The sequence below is a fragment of the Pseudomyrmex gracilis genome, unplaced genomic scaffold (assembly GCF_002006095.1).
Source record: "Pseudomyrmex gracilis isolate BER0280 unplaced genomic scaffold, ASM200609v1 scaffold_107, whole genome shotgun sequence".
In the NCBI taxonomy this organism is placed as follows: domain Eukaryota; kingdom Metazoa; phylum Arthropoda; class Insecta; order Hymenoptera; family Formicidae; genus Pseudomyrmex; species Pseudomyrmex gracilis.
Genome location: NW_018020691.1, coordinates 290,098 through 296,097, shown reverse-complemented (window position 1 = coordinate 296,097; position 6,000 = coordinate 290,098). Strand labels below are relative to the sequence as shown.

The 6,000-nt window shown below is 41.1% G+C and overlaps 1 long non-coding RNA gene across 1 annotated transcript in view; it reads right to left on the bottom strand.

The window, feature by feature from the left end:
• Nucleotides 1–4: 4 nt before the first annotated feature.
• The window catches only part of LOC109856103, a 107,444-nt gene continuing 101,448 nt past the window's right edge, over nucleotides 5–6,000 (bottom strand). The window contains exon 4 of the long non-coding RNA XR_002250350.1: nucleotides 5–59. This is a non-coding gene — a long non-coding RNA (uncharacterized LOC109856103). The remainder of the gene's footprint in view (nucleotides 60–6,000) is intronic.

Below are 6,000 nucleotides of genomic sequence, written 5' to 3'. Positions count from 1 at the left end.
CCCCCGCCGCCTCCGCCGCCTCCGCCCGATGCGGAGTTCTCCTTCTCCATGCCAGTCCTCTGAAACACATCCACCATGGGTTTTCGTTACAGACATTAGGTATCGCGCGCGAGACCGCACCGCTCGCAGCGGCCGCAAACGGCCAAGGCCTCTTCACCGCCGTTCTTCTTTATCTCGAAAAACCCGAGAGGGAGAGGAGAACAGAGTGGAACAGGTTTCGCGAGTAATCGCCGCGGCGCGATATTTACGACGAAGTCCGCACATACCATCGCCGGGGCTGATACCTCGAAATTTCGAGTATCGGTGCGCGTATTTTCGGAGCCCGAAAACCGCGTGAATATTTAAATAAGAATGACTAAGAGAGGCCTAATGTGTGTATCTTTAAACCTCATTGTGTAGTAAAATACGAATTAAATATGAAACGCGCGTACGCACGGTTACGCAAGGTAGTTAAAATGTCATCTGACAAATGCGATTCGCAAGAAGTATTCTTTTGTTTTATTTATTTATTTTTTTTTTATCAAACCACCTTAAAATTTTCACACAATGAAAACTCGCAAAGAATATTTCGAATACTCTTCTCAAAGAGTGGCCGCGCTAATAAAAAAACAGTCGAAGCGAAAAGACATTTTTCTCATTACCCATGTACAATATAGCTTACAAAGAAGCACATCGTCGCCTGCGTTCTCCGCAAGAGAATGTCTTCTTCGCTTAATTACTCTGTAATTAAGTAGGTATGCTATGGAAAACGCTCGTATTTCTCATGGAATTTCCCGACGCGAAAAAAAAACATCTCTCGCGTACACACGTACGTAAAGACACACACACACACACACACACACACACACACACACACACACACACACACACACACACACACACACCACGTGTGTGGGTGTGGGTGTGTGTGTGTGCAGCGCGTACGCGCAACTCGTTGCTCGCATTTGCATTCGACGACTGTTTACCAGTCGAAGAAAGGTTTCCTCCGGCGGCGCTTTAAATAAAGGTCGTTCTCCCCTCCCATCTTTTCCCCTCCAGCGCTTCAATCAGCTGACTGGCGCACACCCCTCCCTCCGCGCGCCGCCCAGCTGTTGTATAAATATACACATCGTTACAACGTTTGAGTTAGGCTAGGTTCGAGTTAGGTTCGAGTTAGGTTAGGTTTGAGCGGTGAACTCTGTGCCATAATAGTATATAATGAAGAGTGCTCATTACTATGCTTGTTGTGTTATATAGACACTCCGACCGCAATTGTGAAGAAAAAAGAAAAAAAAAAAATAAATAAAAGCTTGCTCTCTCGTACACTTTCTTTCACTGAATGAGAATTTTGATTAAATCAACGGTTTTATCATACACGCGCATTTCCGCACCACGCGCGAAAAACATGTACATTTTTTTTTATCGAATAGATTCTCTGTTTGTAACTTGAATGAGGTGACTCAGGGAAGACGACGACACGTTCAAAGAGACAAATTCAAATGTTTCGCGCACAGCGATATTTTCAATACGGAACGGCATTAGAAAGACCAGCGGCGCTTTGTTCTCTGTGTCACATTATTTTTCATTCGAGCGAACACTCAAGTGTGTACCGAATTCACTGGGATACGAGTTAAGGCTGATGCCAGACTTGACGCGCTGCGCAAAATGCCGCCTATTGCCGCACACATAGCATAGTCACACAGTTATCATAAGTACGAGCGCACACACGAAAGAAAGAGAGAGAGAGAGAAAGAGAGAGCCGTGCGTGCGAGACGACTGTTTGTCCGCAATCGTGTTAATTAATCTCCCGAGCGAGATGATTTTTTTCACCGAGTGTCTCTTTTGGGGTAAGGTTTTTTTTTCAAGCGAGAAAATCCACGCCTCAGCCACCAACGTTCTCGCGCACGTGCATTTCGCGCACTGTATCGCGCGCGCGCACGCTGTACACATGCAACGTCAAGAGTGTTGAATTACGCGTTTTAACGCGTTTCCCGCGTCTTCAAAGGGCGCACTTTTTGCAAAAACTCGCGTGCGCGGATATGTATATATATGTATATATATATATATATATATACATAATCTTTCTCAGCGATAAACGGAATGGAATTTATACTTGTGTGTCTGAAACGCGGCATTCGGTTATTAACTCGTTAGTTTCTTAAATAAAGCCGGTACGTAGCCGACGGCGAGCAAGCTGTGTCTCAATGCGTCTTTTTCTGTCGTCTATTCACGCAGGCGTAATGTATTTTCAAGCGAAAGAATTCGCGCGCTCGACGAGTTTACAGTCTCTCTCGGTGTTTTCCGTTGAAAACGGAAATTCGCACACTGAGGAGGAAAATACGAGTGAATCATTAATATGAAAGTAATACATAATATTTTGATTATCTCGTGTACGTCGAATATTTACGCGAAGAATATGTCTTTTATCGAGACGCAGATCGTTGTTCGCAATGCGCAACAAAATGTTTGATTTTTTTTTAACCGAAAATGATAAAATTCTGATCAATCAATACATTATTCTTCCGTCCCGTGTATTACGTTACAATCATGGAATAAACCAAAAAAAAAAAAATCAACTCTGTACACGCTCTCGCGATCACAAGCTTTCATTTTGACGTAGTTGCAGCAGGTACTATCCGGTCGTCACGCGAGCGTTATCAGCAAGCGTATCGATTCAAGTTAGCCCTCTCGTTCTTATCGGTAACTGTACGATCTTGTTGAAGAGCTGTGCAAGCATTCAAGATATCTAACAGTTGTACAAAATCGATCTCCGCGAAGTAATAGTGAAAGTGACGTATAAATAATCCCTTTCCTTTATTCTCTCTCTCGTTACTTCAATGGATGAAAACAAGATGGAAAAACGGTCTATAGCGGGGCGATATTGTGAGGCACAAAGAAGAAAGTAAGATAATTCGATTTGTAAATATTTCAAAGGCAGTTTGTCTTTTTCTTTTCTTTTTTTTTTTTTTTTTTTTTTTTTTTTTTTTTTTGTACGTATATACACTTCTCTCGCGGTCTCTTTCGCGCGGTCTCTCCTCGTGATTTTTCTTTCACGCTGCAAAGCTACTCTTTAAACAGGTTGTGCCGTGATATTTCTTTTACCTTTCTTTATCGTTTTCTATATAAAATATGTAAATAAACTAAACTAAATTAAATACACACAAATACACACGCGTCCACGTAATTGACCTTTGGAACGTACATCGCGATCGCGTTTTTTATAAATCCATCGTCTTTAAAATCAGTGCGATATATATATATATATAAAATTTTTATTCGCTTTTATTTGATACCTCGTTCTGCGTTAATTAATCTGTTCATTTATGTACTTATCAATATATATATAAATGCAAAAGCAAACACGCGAATTTTATTTTAAGCTTTGCTCTTTATTACACATAAAAAAAACTATCGACAAAACATTAATTCTCTCATATATAAATTAGTTTTGTAAATATACTTTTGCGTTCATTTAGAAAAATCCCAATAAAAATTATATTATTTTATCGTTATTATTATTTTTGCCAACAACGGTTTTTATTGAGCTCTCGGATTTGCGTGATGTCACGCGAAGCCCCTTCGTAATTGAACGAAAGAAGCCACGTAGGAGAGGATCTTTGTCGCCGGAAATTATCTTTCGAGTGATTGTGATGAGAGCGCGTCTTCTTGCTAAGTATTTCTCACTGCTATCATTTCGCTTGCTTGTAACTACAGATCACAGACTTTATCGTCGAGTGATATCGTAGAGGTCTCTTAAATTGATCGTAAAACAAATAATTAGATAAAACATATTTATGTGTCAATATTGTTTTTCCGCAATTTATGTGGCAAGCGCTTTCCTGCGCACAGCTTCGCGAATCCTCATAATTTCCGAATTCTTACAACATAGGCGCGCGCGCGCGCACGCGCACGATGAAACATCAGAAGTGCGTGGGTTGAAATTATCATCGTCGACGAGCATATACAATTAGACACAGATCTCTCGCCGAGTGCGCCGAATAATACGGCACCGCGAGTTCTCGTAATTGTTGCCACAGTTTTTTATATATCTTTTTTTGTTTTTTTCTCTTTCTCTCTCTCTTTCTTTCTCCAGAATAGAACTTTTTTCTTCCGTGTAAATCACGAACAACTCGCAGAGACGGATGCTTGTAATCAAGTGTGTAACGATATACCTTCATTCCTCCATGTGTTTTCTCTCTTAAGTAACACTTTCCCGTTGCGATACCGATTCGAAGGACGGTAAGCGGAAACTTTACGAGCACTTCAATTTTCACTTTAATCATCTAAATGCTGGCGTAGCGTAATTACGAGAATTAACGTGTGAATGGAACGCGTATATACCGGGAACAAAGTGTCGATACGCGGAAAAATACTGGCGCGAGTATCGCGCTTACTCGGGTCTCTTAGTCGACGTGACTCGATATCGTCGTCATTCGCATGGCGTCCGACGAATATCCGGGCGAGTCCCGTGACGCCGCCACCCGGTTTTCAGCTAGGCGAGCACACTTCGAGATGCTCGTAAATTGGTGAGGAAGCGAAGGGCGAGGAACGAGGGCGCGAGAAGGGCGAGCGCGAGGAGGGTGAGGCGGAGAAGGAGGAGGGAACGCCTTGGGGCAAGGGAATGCGCGCGGGAGCGGCGAGCGAAAGGACGAGAGCAAAAGGAAGAGACACGGGTCGACCATCGATTTCTCGACCGGTATTACGCTCCTTTCCCTCGGCCGGGAAAAACTCGGTGCCAGGTTGGGGCATCGTCGTCGTCGTCGTCGTCGTCTTCGTTCGTGAGAGAAAAGAACTTACGACAGAAATGCGCGCCCCGTTTGTTCATGAGAAGCGACCCTTGGCGCTGAATACCCGCGTTCGACTTCGATTTATTGCGTTTATTTCTACGATTACTTTGCTCTCCGCTTTTCGGATATCTCGTTCTTATTAAAGAACGCGAATAGCTCTCGTCGCAACAAGCGCAATGAGCTAAAAACTTAGACAGCAGATAAATCAACTTTATAAAAAATCACGAAGCTCTAATTTTTCACAAAAACAAAGATTGAAGAAGACATCTATCTGACGTGTATACACACATACAAATATATATTTTAACACGAATAGAAAAAAAAAAAAAAACCACATACAATTACGCCGACAATATCAGGTTTTTTTTTCCCCGCACGGTCAACCTACATCGTGAAAATTTGGTTTAACATTCTTATGCAAACTCATTTGCGCACGCACGACCACGAGCAAGATATGTAATTACGCGCACTCACGAGTGTCGCATCGATGTCACTGTGCCGCATCAGATAGTACTTCCATATACGTTAATTATACCCGATTCCGCTCTCCCCGCGCGCGTTTCGAGAAGAAAAACACACAGTCGCACGAACTTTGTATTATGGATGTTTTTATCGTGACGCAAATCGTATCGTCATATATATATCGTAACAGTAATTAGCAAATTTAAATAGAACACCAATTTTCAACACAAGTCCATCACTGTCCCCGTTAATTACCGTAATGAAACCAGAATGTACGTGAATATAATAATGTTTACGCGCCGAGCCCCAAAATTTCATCTCGAAAATGTTGCAAAAACTTTGAATTACAATAACAAAACGATAAGATAAAATTGCGTTTACATATATTACCACGTTCATGTTTACGAATATAAAAAGAGTGATCTTCATAATTCATCGCCCGGAAGAACAGATACAACTGTATATTTATAATATTAAAAAAAGAGATTACCGTGTTGGTACACATTTGAGTGTGTGTGTGTGTATGTGTGTTGTGTGTGGAGAGAAAATAATACAAATATTAAATTGTAAGTTTAACGAAGTATGTTTAGAGAAAGAGAAAGAGAAAGAAAAAGATAAAATAATCAAAGAAATTTAATGAACACTTGTAACTAAATTATTTTGCAGTTTAGTTAGAATTATGATGTTTAAGTTTAATAGAGTGTATCAAATAAATTAAAAACTCTCTCCATCTTAATAGCGTGCTTTGTGATATTATTTAATGACGTTATCG